Raw genomic sequence first — 15498 nt, 5'->3', positions numbered from 1 at the left:
AGATTGAGTGGATCGGGCCTGTACTCTGTGGAGGTTGGAAGAGTGAGAGATGATCTCAGTAAAAACTCTCAGATTTGATGGGGGTTGGAGGCGAGACAATGAGAGCCTTGACAAAGTCTGAGGTTGTCGTGTTTTGCAGTGACTGAGGACATTGCACTGCCCATATCGGAGGCACAGATCTCCCAAAGACTGCAAACTGAGCAAATTATGCAAACAAGACCTAGGAGACAGAGAGTTTGTGTAACATAGGGACAGGAGCAGGAAATTCAGTCCCTCAAACCTGCTCCACCATTCAGCTCCACCCTGGCTCATCTGTACCTGAACTCCATTGAGCTGCCTTTGTATTGTAACACGCTTGTAAATTTCAATCATACACAGTTAAACTGGTAGCTTTAGTCCCAGCCTGATGGAAAATTACCCTCTTTATTTCCCATCCTCAAAGTTAACTTAGTGACCATTGTGATCCTGTCTCGGGGAAAGTGCGGTCTCTCCAAATGTGTCACTTACTACCTGGTGACCATGGCAGCGGTGGATCTACTGGTCATTGTCATCGATCTGATACTGAGGCACATTCCGATTCACTATATGATGGAGTTTCTTACCTTGCTTTTGATCCCCGGAACAGTGACTGTGCTGAGTTTTCTGAAGAACATTTTCTGGTATTTTATGTACACGGATCATTATTGGTTTCAGAATTTCTCCTGGTTTTGTCTTGTAACAGTCGATGCTCAGAAGTCACCGCTATGGGTGACAATCGAATTCCTTCATTATATTCTAACCCCAGGGGTCCCATTTGTTCTGTGGTTACAAGGGCAGGAGAGAGGCTGGGAATCCTGAGGCGAGTAACTCACCTCCTGACTCCACAAAGGCTGTCCACCATCTGCAAGGCACAAGTCAGGAGTGTGATGGGATAATCTCCACTTGCCTGGATGGGTGCAGCTCCAACAACACTCAAGAAGCTCGACACCATCCAGGACAAAGCAGCTCGCTTGATTGGCACCCCATCTACAAACATTCACTCCCTCCACCACCGACACATAGTGGCAGCAGTGTGTCCCAACTACAAGATGCAGTGCAGCAACACACCAAGTCTCCTCAGATAGCACCTTCCAAATCCGTGACCTCTACCACCTAGAAGGTCAAGGGCAGCAGATGCAATGGGAACACCACCACCTGCAAATTCCCCTGCATATTTTCACATTGCATAGTGAGATGTGGGGTCAGGTGTACACCCAGAGTGAGTAGTGAGGGACTGGAGTCTGGTGCAAACCCAGGGCGAATAGTGAGTGACTGGAGTCAGGTGTATACCCAGGTCGAGTAGTGAGGGACTGGAGTCAGGTGTACACCCAGGTCGAGTAGTGAGGGACTGGAGTCAGGTGTACACCCAGGGCGCATAGTGAGGGACTGGAGTTAGGTGTACACCCAGGTCGAGTAGTGTGCGACTGGAGTCAGGTGTACACCCAGAGCGAGTAGTGAGGGACTGGAGTCAGGTGTACACCCAGGTCGAGTAGTGTGCGACTGGAGTCAGGTGTACACCCAGAGCGAGTAGTGAGGGACTGGAGTCAGGTGTTCACCCAGGTCGAGTAGTGAGGGACTGGAGTCAGGTGTACACCCAGGTCGAGTAGTGAGGGACTGGAGTCAGGTGTTCACCCAGGTCGAGTAGTGAGGGACTGGAGTCAGGTGTACACCCAGGTCGAGTAGTGAGGGACTAGAGTCAGGTGTACACCCAGGTCGAGTAGTGAGGGACTGGATTCAGGTGTACATCCAGTTCGCGTAGCGAGGGACTGGATTCAGGTGTACATCCAGTTCGAGTAGTGAGGGACTGGAGTCAGGTGTACACTCAGGCTGAGTAGTGAGGGAGTGGATTCAGGTGTGCACCCAGGTCGAGTAGAGAGGGACTGGAGTCAGCTGTACAACCAGTTCGAGTAGTGAGGGACTGGATTCAGGTGTACATCCAGTTCGAGTAGTGAGTGACTGGAGTCAGATGTCCACCCAGGTCGAGTAGTGAGTGACTGGAGTCAGGTGTACATCCAGTTCGAGTAGTGAGGGACTGGATTCAGATGTCAGAACCTGCTCAAGGATGTGTAAATATTTTGTATTCTCACCGGTAATTTATTCCTCAAATCAATGGGAGTCACAACACTGAATGTCAGATGTCAGACATTTATTAAACAATCATTCATTAAACAAACAGAAAACCCAAAGTTTCCAGCAAAACCCACTGAATTTTAACCTGAGAATTAAAACGTGTTACAGCCAGCAGATCAGTATACAGATTGGACAGATCTTAACCAGGTTCCAGTCTGTCTGTCCCAACTCCCACTTTTTATATCTTTTCCTTCACCCCTACATCACAATTTGTCTCTGTAACCTCCTCCGTCCCTGACAACCCTCCCCATCTCTGTAACCTCCTCCGTCCCCGACAACCCTCCCTATCTCTGTAACCTCCTCCGTCCCCGACAACCCTCCCTATCTCTGTAACCTCCTCCGTCCCCGAAAACCCTCCCTATCTCTGTAACCTCCTCCGTCCCCTAGAACCCTCCCTATCTCTGTAACCTCCTCCGTCCCCTCCGATCCTCCCTATCTCTGTAACCTCCTCCGTCCCCGAAAACCCTCCCTATCTCTGTAACCTCCTCCGTCCCCTACAACCCTCCCGATCTCTGTAACCTCCTCCGTCTCCTACAACCCTCCCTATCTCTGTAACCTCCTCCGTCCCCGACAACCCTCCCGATCTCTGTAACCTCCTCCGTCCCCGACAACCCTCCCGATCTCTGTAACCTCCTCCGTCCCATAGAACCCTCCCTATCTCTGTCACCTCCTCTGTCCCCTACAACCCTCCCTATCTCTGTAACCTCCTCCGTCCCCGAAAACCCTCCCTATCTCTGTAAGCTCCACCATCCCCGAATACCCTCCCTATCTCTGTAACCTCCTCCAGCCCCTACAACACTCCCTATCTCTGTAACCTCCTCCATCCCCTGGAACCCTCCCTAACTCTGTAACCTCCTCCAGCCCCTACAACCCTCCCTATCTCTGTAACCTCCTCCGTCCCCGACAACCCTCCCTATCTCTGTAACCTCCTCCGTCACCGACAACCCTCCCTATCTCTGTAAGCTCCACCATCCCCGAATACCCTCCCTATCTCTGTAACCTCCTCCGTCCCTGCAACCCTCCCTAACTCTGTAACTTCCTCCGTCCCCTACAACCATCCCTAACTCTGTAACTTCCTCCGTCCCCTACAACCCTCCCTATCTCTGTAACCTCCTCCAGCCCCTACAACCCTCCCTAACTCTGTAACTTCCTCCGTCCCCTACAACCCTCCCTATCTCTGTAACCTCCTCCGTCCCCTACAACCCTCCCTATCTCTGTAACCTCCTCCGTCCCCTCCGATCCTCCCTATCTCTGCAACCTCCTCCCGCCCCCCACAACCCTCCCTATCTCTGTAACCTCCTCCAGCCCCGACAATCCTCCCTATCTCTGAGACCTCCTCCGTCCCCAGCAACCCTCCCTCTCTCTGTAACCTCCTCCATCCCCTGCAACCCTCCCTATCTCTGTATCCTCCTCCGTCCCTACAACCCTCCCTAACTCTGTAACTTCCTCCGCCCCCCACAACCCTCCCTATCTCTGTAACCTCCCCCGTTCCCGACAACCCTCCCTATCTCTGTAACCTCCTCCAGCCCCTACAACCCTCCCTATCTCGATAACCTCCTCCGTCCCCCACAACTCTCCCTATCTTTGTAAGCTCCTCCGTCCCCCACAACCCTCCCTATCTCTGTAAGCTCCTCCGTCCCCTGCAACCCTCCCTAAATCTGTAACTTCCTCCGTCCCCTACAACCCTCCCTAACTCTGTAACTTCCTCCATCCCCTACAACCCTCCCTATCTCTGTAACCTCCTCCGTCCCCGACCACCCTCTCTATCTCTGTAACCTCCTCCGTCCCCGACAACCCTCCCTATCTCTGTAACCTCCTCCGTCGCCGACAACCCTCCCTATCTCTGTAACCTCCTCCGTCCCCGACAACCCTCCCTATCTCTGTAACCTCCTCCAGCCCCTGCAACCCACCCTATCTCTGTAACCTCCTCCGTCCCCGACAACCCTCCCGATCTCTGTAACCTCCTCCGTCCCCGACAACCCTCCCTATCTCTGTAACCTCCTCCGTCCCCGAAAACCCTCCCTATCTCTGTAACCTCCTCCAGCCCCTACAACCCTCCCTATCTCTGTAACCTCCTCCGTCCCCAGCAACCCTCCCTCTCTCTGTAACCTCCTCCATCCCCTGCAACCCTCCCTATCTCTGTATCCTCCTCCGTCCCTACAACCCTCCCTAACTCTGTAACTTCCTCCGCCCCCCACAACCCTCCCTATCTCTGTAACCTCCCCCGTTCCCGACAACCCTCCCTATCTCTGTAACCTCCTCCAGCCCCTACAACCCTCCCTATCTCGATAACCTCCTCCGTCCCCCACAACTCTCCCTATCTCTGTAAGCTCCTCCGTCCCCCACAACCCTCCCTATCTCTGTAAGCTCCTCCGTCCCCTGCAACCCTCCCTAACTCTGTAACTTCCTCCGTCCCCTACAACTCTCCCTATCGCGATAACCTCCTCCGTCCCCCACAACTCTCCCTATCTCTGTATCCTCCTCCGTCCCTACAACCCTCCCTAACTCTGTAACTTCCTCCGCCCCCCACAACCCTCCCTATCTCTGTAACCTCCCCCGTTCCCGACAACCCTCCCTATCTCTGTAACCTCCTCCAGCCCCTACAACCCTCCCTATCTCTGTAACCTCCTCCAGCCCCTACAACCCTCCCTATCTCTGTAACCTCCTCCGTCCCCGACCACCCTCTCTATCTCTGTAACCTCCTCCGTCGCCGACAACCCTCCCTCTCTCTGTAACCTCCTCCAGCCCCTACAACCCTCCCTATTTCTGTAACCTCCTCCAGCCCCTACAACCCACCCTATCTCTGTAACTTCCTCCGTCCCCTACAACCCTCCCTAACTCTGTAACTTCCTCCGTCCCCTACAACCCTCCCTATCTCTGTAACCTCCTCCGTCCCCTACAACCCTCCCTATCTCTGTAACCTCCTCCAGCCCCTACAACCCTCCCTAACTCTGTAACTTCCTCCGTCCCCTACAACCCTCCCTATCTCTGTAACCTCCTCCGTCCCCTACAACCCTCCCTATCTCTGTAACCTTCTCCGTCCCCTCCGATCCTCCCTATCTCTGCAACCTCCTCCCGCCCCCCACAAACCTCCCTATCTCTGTAACCTCCTCTAGCCCCGACAATCCTCCCTATCTCTGAGACCTCCTCCGTCCCCAGCAACCCTCCCTCTCTCTGTAACCTCCTCCATCCCCTGCAACCCTCCCTATCTCTGTATCCTCCTCCGTCCCTACAACCCTCCCTAACTCTGTAACTTCCTCCGCCCCCCACAACCCTCCCTATCTCTGTAACCTCCCCCGTTCCCGACAACCCTCCCTATCTCTGTAACCTCCTCCAGCCCCTACAACCCTCCCTATCTCGATAACCTCCTCCGTCCCCCACAACTCTCCCTATCTCTGTAAGCTCCTCCGTCCCCCACAACCCTCCCTATCTCTGTAAGCTCCTCCGTCCCCTGCAACCCTCCCTAACTCTGTAACTTCCTCCGTCCCCTACAACTCTCCCTATCTCTGTAACCTCCTCCAGCCCCTACAACCCTCCCTATCTCTGTAAGCTCCTCCGTCCCCTGCAACCCTCCCTAAATCTGTAACTTCCTCCGTCCCCTACAACCCTCCCTAACTCTGTAACTTCCTCCGTCCCCTACAACCCTCCCTATCTCTGTAACCTCCTCCAGCCCCTACAACCCTCCCTAACTCTGTAACTTCCTCCAGCCCCTACAACACTCCCTATCTCTGTAACCTCCTCCATCCCCTGGAACCCTCCCTAACTCTGTAACCTCCTCCAGCCCCTACAACCCTCCCTATCTCTGTAACCTCCTCCGTCCCCGACAACCCTCCCTATCTCTGTAACCTCCTCCGTCACCGACAACCCTCCCTCTCTCTGTAACCTCCTCCGTCCCCGACAACCCTCCCTATCTCTGTAACCTCCTCCGTCACCGACAACCCTCCCTCTCTCTGTAACCTCCTCCGTCCCCGACAACCCTCCCTATCTCTGTAACCTCCTCCAGCCCCTACAACCCTCCCTATCTCTGTAACCTCCTCCGTCACCGACAACCCTCCCTCTCTCTGTAACCTCCTCCGTCCCCGACAACCCTCCCTATCTCTGTAACCTCCTCCAGCCCCTACAACCCTCCCGATCTCTGTAACCTCCTCCAGCCCCTACAACCCTCCCTATCTCTGTAACCTCCTCCGTCCCCGACAACCCTCCCTATCTCTGTAACCTCCTCCGTCGCCGACAACCCTCCCTATCTCTGTAACCTCCTCCGTCCCTGCAACCCTCCCTAACTCTGTAACTTCCTCCGTCCCCTACAACCCTCCCTATCTCTGTAACCTCCTCCAGCCCCTACAACCCTCCCTAACTCTGTAACTTCCTCCGTCCCCTACAACCCTCCCTATCTCTGTAACCTCCTCCGTCCCCTACAACCCTCCCTATCTCTGTAACCTCCTCCGTCCCCTCCGATCCTCCCTATCTCTGCAACCTCCTCCCGCCCCCCACAACCCTCCCTATCTCTGTAACCTCCTCCAGCCCCGACAATCCTCCCTATCTCTGAGACCTCCTCCGTCCCCGGCAACCCTCCCTCTCTCTGTAACCTCCTCCATCCCCTGCAACCCTCCCTATCTCTGTATCCTCCTCCGTCCCTACAACCCTCCCTAACTCTGTAACTTCCTCCGCCCCCCACAACCCTCCCTATCTCTGTAACCTCCCCCGTTCCCGACAACCCTCCCTATCTCTGTAACCTCCTCCAGCCCCTACAACCCTCCCTATCTCGATAACCTCCTCCGTCCCCCACAACTCTCCCTATCTCTGTAAGCTCCTCCGTCCCCCACAACCCTCCCTATCTCTGTAACCTCCTCCGTCCCCTACAACCCTCCCTATCTCGATAACCTCCTCCGTCCCCTCCAACCCTCCCTATCTCTGTAACCTCCTCCGTCCTGTACAACTCTCCCTATGTCTGTAACCTCATCCATCCCCGACAACCCTCCCTATCTCTGTAACCTCCTCCGTCCCGTACAACGCTCCCTATCTCTGTAACCTCCTCCGTCCCCTACAACCCTCCCTATCTCTGTAACCTCCTCCGTCCCCTACAACCCTCCCTATCTCTGTAACCTCCTCCGTCCCCTACAACCCTCCCTATCTCTGTAACCTCCTCCGTCCTGTACAACTCTCCCTATGTCTGTAATCTCCTCCATCCCCGACAACTCTGCCGACGTCTGAATCCTCCACCGGCCCCTTCAACCCTCCCTAACTCTGTAACCTCCTCCGTCCCCAAAAACTCTCCCTATCTCTGTAACCTCCTCCGTCCCCTACAACTCTCCCTATCTCTGTAACCTTCTCCGGCCCCTTCAACCCTCCCGAACTCTGTAACCTCCTCCGTCCCCTACAACTCTCCCTATCTCTGTAACCTTCTCCGTCCCCCACAACCCTCCCTAACTCTGTAACCTCCTCCATCCCCGACAACTCTGCCTACCTCTGAATCCTCCTCCAGCCCCTTCAACCCATCCTATCTCCGTACCCTCATCACGCCTTGCAACTCTCTGATAACTCTGTCCTCCTCCAATTTAAAATAAAGCTCTTTTTAAACCCCTATTTAAATCCCCCTTACAACCCCTTACAAATAAAATCTCTGCAGTAAATCAATACACCCTGTTAAAACAGTTACTAAACACCTCAAACAGCTTTTAATAAACTGAGTTTGAAACCCTTTTAAACACATTTAAAACCCGCTTATATGACCTTCTAAAACCCTTAAAAATCCCTAAATAAAGCAGTTTAAACTATTTCAAAACAACATCGAAAACCATTTAAACAGCTTTAAGACAATAAAATAAACGATTTTAAACTTCTTCAGAACTCGATTACAAACCTTTTCTGAACAGCTGTGAAACCCTTTAGAAACCCATTTAAAAATATCTTTAAAAGCACGATAGAAACTACTTTTAAACACCTTTAATATCCCTTTAGAAAGCCATTTCAATAACTTTTGAAGCCCTTTATAAATTCCTTTTAAAACATCTTACAAAACTCATTTTGAACACACACACAGACAAACACACACAAACACAGACACAGATAAACACAAACACACACAGACACAAACACACAGACACAAACAGACAGAAACTCATCAGCCCAGATCGGGTTGTAATCCACCCGCTGACAATCCCGGATCGTCCGGCTCATTTCCTTTTCTTCTTCCCAACGTTATCCGTCTCCCCACCTCCAGGCGTCAGCCGCACTTTCTTGCACGGGAGATGGTCTCTTCGCATGTCCTCTACCTGGGAATGGATGGGAATCACCCGGTGAGGAGTCAGCTACGATAGGGAGGGATCGCAGTTATATTGCAACTCACCGCGGGGTCTCAGGAAACATCAGCGAGACCCTAACACCAGGGGGGAATCTCCTTCACACCAGGGGGAGTCTCCTCCCCTTAACACCAGGTTACTGGCTGCTCATTGAACATCTGAGGAATCCCTTTCCCAGCAGTTCAATCAAACATTTTCCATCGATTGAGGAAGAGAATGCCCATCACTGACCACTTCTCAATGCCAACTGCCGATGGGCAGTTAATGCCAACCAGAAATGGGTAAGCAATGGGAACTAGGAATCTTGACTGGGGATGATTTCTGAATGCTAACTAGCGATGGTTATTCAATGCTAACTAGGAGTGGTTAATCAGTGTTAACCAGGGATAATCTATTAAGGCTGACCAGGCCTGGTTACTCAATGCCAGCCTTGCCCAGCGATGCCAGCGCTCGGAGAATGACTGGGGAACAAATCCCTCACCTGGCGGAAATAGGCTTCCTTTTCCTCGGGAGTCTCCGGTTTCCTTTCCCCGACGTACATCACCTGGAAATCGACACTGAGCTTCTCACAGTCCTCCTCCGACAAGTCCAGCATCACTGCAACATGGAGAGGGGCAAAGTTTTCAGACGCCAGCCGACCCCAAACACACCAGCCCCCTCCCGCCCCGAGCAGAGTTAGAGACCAGAATGCCAACTGGGTATGGTTGGGTGGGTAGGGAGAGGGGAGAAGAGGGGGCAAGCTCGGGGGTGGCAGAGCAATTGAGGGGCTCTTCGACACTGGGAGCTGCACAATCCGAGGCAGACAGCCCATGGCCAATCGCTGTCACTAAACGCCCTCCCCCAGCAATCCACCCCCACCCCCTCACCCCGCCGCTGAAGTTCCAGGTGGCTGCTCCACTCCTTCAGCCTCACAGGGCAAAGGGGAGAGGGCAAGAAATGGGTCATACCCTATGGCGATGACACTCAAACACCGAGAGCCAATAGAAAGGCAGTTTAAGGGGAGTGGGTTTCCCAGTTCATGTTGGGGAGAGATTTTCAGGATTATAAAGCAGGATATTTGGGAGGTTTCCAACAGGAAATGATCCCGGAATAAGTCAGGGACTGAGGGTTCCGGGGCTGGGGCCCGAGAAGATCCCGATTGGATGTTTCCTGCCACCAGTTGATGGATACCTGGCCTGGAATGTCCCGCCTTTGAGGGTTCGCGCTCAGCGCCTGGTGCTGGTCCAGGACTTGTCCTCCTCCCGGGACCTGCAATGAAAAATCAGTCTCATGGGAACAGGAGGATGGAGGAACAGCCCTGGGGTATGAGTGGCTCCTCCTGCTCTGTCTGGGCTCCTCACAGCACCGGGTCGGGCATTTTACTGCTGGGCACAGATGCAAGAGACAATGCAGGAGTGAAGAAGTGAGAGAGAGAGAGTGAGAGAGAGTGAGAGAGAGAAAGGGGAGAGGGAGAGAGATAGATGGAAACACTGAGACGGAAAGACGCTGACAGTGTGAGAGATAGGGAATCAGAGAGAGAGAGAAACAGAGGAGAGGAAGAGGGAGAGAGAGAAAACAGAGAAAAATATCGAGACAAATTGACAGAGAAATGGAGATAGATTGGGAGAGAAAGTGAGAGAGAGAGAGAGAGAGAGAGGGATAGAGAGTGAGAGTGAGACAGAGACAGATAGACCAAGAGAGAGACAGAGACAGCGTTCAGTACAATCCAGGAATCTTGTTATCAAAGACAGTTTTCATCAGACTCACAGTCTGTCTGGAGTCAGTCATTGTGAAACTGTCCCGTCAGATCGTAAAAGCATCCCGAAATTTTGATGTAGGTTTCCTGGAACACAGCTTAATGTAAATATCTTTTGTGTAATTTAAGGTGCTGCAAATCTCATTCCAAACAGAGCAATTGGCTTCATTTCGAGTGGAATTGAATTCTAAGGCGGAGACATTACATTAAACATCACTAGAATCTCGGTTCGAACACACTGCACACAGTTCCAGTCTCCATATCCCTCAGTTAGACCACACTCGGAGCATTGCACACAGTTCCAGTCTCCATATCCCTCAGTTAGACCACACTCGGAGCACTGCACACAGTTCCAGTCTCCATATCCCTCAGTTAGACCACACTCGGAGCACTGCACACAGTTCCAGTCTCCATATCCCTCAGTTAGACCACACTCGGAGCACTGCACATAGTTCCAGTCTCCATATCCCTCAGTTAGACCACACTCGGAACACTGCAGACAGTTCCAGTCTCCATATCCCTCAGTTAGACCATGCTCGGAGCACTGCACACAGTTCCACTCTCCATATCCCTCAGTTAGACCATGCTCGGAGCACTGCACACAGTTCCACTCTCCATATCCCTCAGTTAGACCACACTCGGAGCACTGCACACAGTTCCAGTCTCCATATCCCTCAGTTAGACCACACTCGGAGCACTGCACACAGTTCCGCTCTCCATATCCCTCAGTTAGACCACACTCGGAGCATTGCACACAGTTCCGCTCTCCATATCCCTCAGTTAGACCACACTCGGAGCATTGCACACAGTTCCGCTCTCCATATCCCTCAGTTAGACCACACTTGGGGAGGTGAATCAGGGTATCCCACTCCCTCAGTCTCTGTATCACATTCCCCTCAGTCACTCTATCCCACTGCTTTCAGTCACTGTCTCCCACTGCCCTCAGTCACTGTATCACACTCTGGGCAGTTGCTGTATCACACTCCCCTCAGTCACTGTATCACACTCCCCTCAGTCACTGTATCCCCCACTCCCCTCAGTCACTACATCCCACTCCCTCAATAAGAGACTGGATGATCTCTCGGAATGATCTTTTATGGTATCACATTGTGTAGAGTATCTGTTTATAATGGACCCCACAAGGGTGACACCTGATGTTCCAGACACCACTGGGGTAGACGATGATCCGCCGGTGGATTCTCGAGTTGATTCTTCCTCGGGTTCCTCAGTTACAGCTGTCTCTGGATCTGTAATAAAGGAAGAAGGCAGAGTGGAGAAAACCCGAAGAGATCGTACGTTTTGTACTGGAGTCCAGACAGTGTCAGACTCTCATCTTTATCAAACTCTCGAGCACCCAATCCTACTCCCCGTGACACAGAACATCCCAGAATCACCCTCCTGGATCATAGAGAAACAGCAATGTACCTGTACAATACGCAGCACAATAGTGTAATGGTTTCAATTCATAAACGAAATAACTGTTGCAGTTTTTGATCTTTATCTCATGGACCCAGTGGCAGGGATTTCCAAACCCGTTAAAACAAACTGTCCTGGTTACTTCCCCCTGTCCCACGCTGGGATGGGAACCTGAAATGAGAGTTTATAAATATTGAAGAATGTAACCCATGTGAACAGTGCTGGACAGTGAATGTAAATCTGATATTATAAAGGCTGAAATTACCCTGTAACCAGCCTGGAAACTGTGTGGAGCAGTGATACTGTGGGGCAACAGTCTCCGGAATCTTCCATCCACCAGAACTGAAACAACAAACACAGAGTCAGTCCCTGAATTGTTACCATCCATGGTAAATCCCCTGGACCTGATGATCTACATCCCAGAGTGTTGAAAGAGGTGGCTGTAGAGATAGTTGATGCATTGGTGATCATCTTTCAAAATTCGACAGATTCTGGAATGCTTCCTGCAGATTGGAAGGCAGCAAATGTGATCGCACTGTTTAAGGAAGGAGGGAGAGAGGAACCAGGGAACTACAGACCCGTCCGCCTGACATCAGTACCAGGGAAAATGCTGGAATCGATTATAAAGGATGTGATAAGTAGACACTGAGAAAAGAATGATAGGTTTGGGAAGATTCAACATGGATTTATGAAAGAGAAATCATGTCTGACAAACTTGTAGAGATTTTGGAGGATGTAACTAACAGAATAGATGAGGGGGAACTGGTGGATGTGGTATATTTAGATTTACAGAAGGCTTTCGATCATGTCCCACACAAGAGGCTAACAACCAAAATTAGAGCACATGGGACTGGGCTAATGTACTGGCGTGGATTGAGAATTGGTTAACGGACAGAAAACGTTAAAATAAACGGGTCATTTTCAGGTTGGCAGGCGGTGACGAGTGGGGAACCGCAAGGATCCGTGCTTGGGCCACAGCCCTTAGCAATGTATATCAAAGATTTATATTCACCTCTAACCCTGGTATCTCCCTTTCCACTCTGTCCCCGTTCTCTATTCTCTGCTATACTGACCATATCCCTCATTCTCCCTGTTTCTCTCTGCAGTCTCTGGTTCGTCTCCTTTCTCAGTCTCCCTGCAGTTTCTGTTCCTACACTCACACATTGTTCTCTTTTTTGCACTTACTCCTCCGTCACTGAGAGGTTTATCTGAAATTGTCCCTTTGTGTTACCTTTTAAATCTGTACCATCCATAGTGAAGGTTCCTGTCACACTTCCACTGGCCGGAGCACTCAGTCCAAGTACAATCGATGCTCCTCCAGGGCTGGTCCAGGACTGTGTGATTTACACACGGGTCAGTGAGTGTTGAGTCTGTGACTGAGTGACAGAAAGATGTTTAATGTTAATATAAAGTATGGTTAATGTTGAACAGCATCTTGATCCCTCCCGAAATTCCAATAATCCCAGTTTCACTGTCCTCCGTGGTAGAAAATCCCCCGGATTAAAGACGGAACATTTCCTCCTTCTCTAAACCAGGTTTCCATCTGTCACCCAGCTCAGCCACCCCATCTAACTCACTGCTCACAGACAGTCCTCCCTATTCTAGATTAACCATCAGCTCTCAGGTAACAGAAAACAGTAAAGATCGCAACTTCACTTCATCTCAATAGAAAAGCTGTACATGTTCAGTGTGAGATATCATGGGGTAACTCGGTCCCCAGGTGAACACTGAGTACAGACAGTGAGAGACACTCGATGGTCAATGTGAGATATCATGGGCTATCTCAGTCTCCTGGTGAGCACTGAGTATAGATAGTGAGAGACACTCGATGGTCAGTGTGTGATATCATGGGGTATCTCAGTCCCCAGGTAAACACTGAGTACAGACAGTGAGGGACACTCGATGGTCAGTGTGAGATATCATGGGGTATCTCAGTCCCCAGGTGAACACTGAGTACAGACAGTGAGAGACACTCGATGGTCAGTGTGAGATATCATGGGGTATCTCAGTCCCCAGGTAAACACTGAGTACAGACAGTGACAGACACTCGATGGTCAGTGTGAGGTATCATGGGGCATCTCAGTCCCCAGGTGAACACTGAGTACAGACAGTGAGAGACACTCGATGGTCAGTGAGAGATATCATGGGGTATCTCAGTCCCCAGGTGAATACTGAGTACAGACAGTGAGAGACACTCGATGGTCAGTGTGAGATATCATGGGGTATCTCAGTCCCCAGGTGAACACTGAGTACAGACAGTGAGAGACACTCGATGGTCAGTGTGAGATATCATGGGGTATCTCAGTCCCCAGGTGAACACTGAGTACAGACAGTGAGAGACACTCGATGGTCAGTGTGAGATATCATGGGGTATCTTTGTCCCACAAAACATACTGGCCCCTGGGGAGAGAGCCTGTTGTGCCCAGGTCTACACTGGGGGTCTATCACCATCCATGGGCACTGCCAGGAAGGGAGTGACTGGTCAACACGGACAGCAGAGTCTGGTTCAGTTCCCTGGAGTTTCAGTGACGTTCACTTTGTGTTTCACATCCTTTATTCACTGTGTCCCTGACAATAAGGAGGGAAGCGAGTAAACTGTCTCATTTCTGTGGGTGACCACGGGACATCCCAGAATCACCCATCTGCACCATATACAAACAGCAATCTACCTGTACAATAAACAGCATTAGGGACGGGTGGAGGCTTCAACTCATAAACAAAATAACTGTTGCAGTTTTTGATCTTTATTTCCTGGGTCCAGCGGCAGCGATTTCCAATCCAGTTAAAACAAACTGTCCTCGTTACTTCCCCCTGTCCCACACTGGGATGGGAACCTGAAATGAGAGTTTATAAATATTGAAGAATGTAACTGATGTGAACAGTGCTGGACAGTGAATGTAAATCTGATATTATAAAGACTGAAATTACCCTGTAACCAGCCTGTGGCACGTGTGGAGCAGTGATACTGTGGGACAGCAGTCTCCGGAATCTTCCATCCACCAGAACTGAAACAATAATCACAGAGTCAGTCCCTGAACTGATGTTAAATATTAACCGTTAGAGAAACTGTTAGCGCCAGAGATTACCAGAACTAGGGGAAATCCCTTACTCACCCTGTCCCCGTTCTATATTCCCTCTATCCTCACTACCTCCCTTTACTCTCTGTCCCTATTCTATACTCCCTCAATCCTGAGTGTCCCTCTTTGGTCTCTGACCCTATTCTCCATCCCCTCTTTCCCAGTTATTTCCCTTTATCCTCCCTATACCTCTCTGTAGATGTCTGTTATTGCCCTTTCCCTGTATCCACTCTCTGTCCCATTGCCCTGACTGATAATCCCAGTCTCCCAAAACTTCCTCTTCCTACTGTTGTGACCCAGGTGGGAGAAGTGCACTGTTAATTCAGTCCCATTTCTCCACAGGTCACAACTTATATTTAAACTTTCCCACTTATGAAACAACCAATCAGATACTCTTTTTGTCCCCAGGAGAAAACACAGCTTCCAGTTTTCTTTCATAAAGAACTAAATGATCCATTTATCATTGACCAATAATGAACCAGATACGCAAATTGAAATATTAAAGGTCCTTATTTTTTTCCTTGCCTTCACACATACACTCACATACACAACTGGTTAACCGGTGGGGAAAAGGTTTTTGTTTACAGCTGTTACAAAGAAACAGCAAGAGTTAAGTAACTGCATTTCAGCTTAAACGTTGGTGTGGAAAGAATTGATCTGTTTTTGGTGACGTCTCCCAAAGGCGAATAGCTGGCTGCCACTAGCAATCCTCCTTGAACAGTACTTTTCAGGTGTTGTTGATGAACAGTCTGGGTAGGCTTTCAAAGATATTCAGCGGAGAAGGCCTCACACCGGTCTTACATCAGATGTGCAGCGGCAAAGG

This window comes from Heterodontus francisci, unplaced genomic scaffold (genome assembly GCF_036365525.1).
Source record: "Heterodontus francisci isolate sHetFra1 unplaced genomic scaffold, sHetFra1.hap1 HAP1_SCAFFOLD_234, whole genome shotgun sequence".
NCBI classification, from domain to species: domain Eukaryota; kingdom Metazoa; phylum Chordata; class Chondrichthyes; order Heterodontiformes; family Heterodontidae; genus Heterodontus; species Heterodontus francisci.
Note: the sequence above shows the minus strand (reverse complement) of the source record.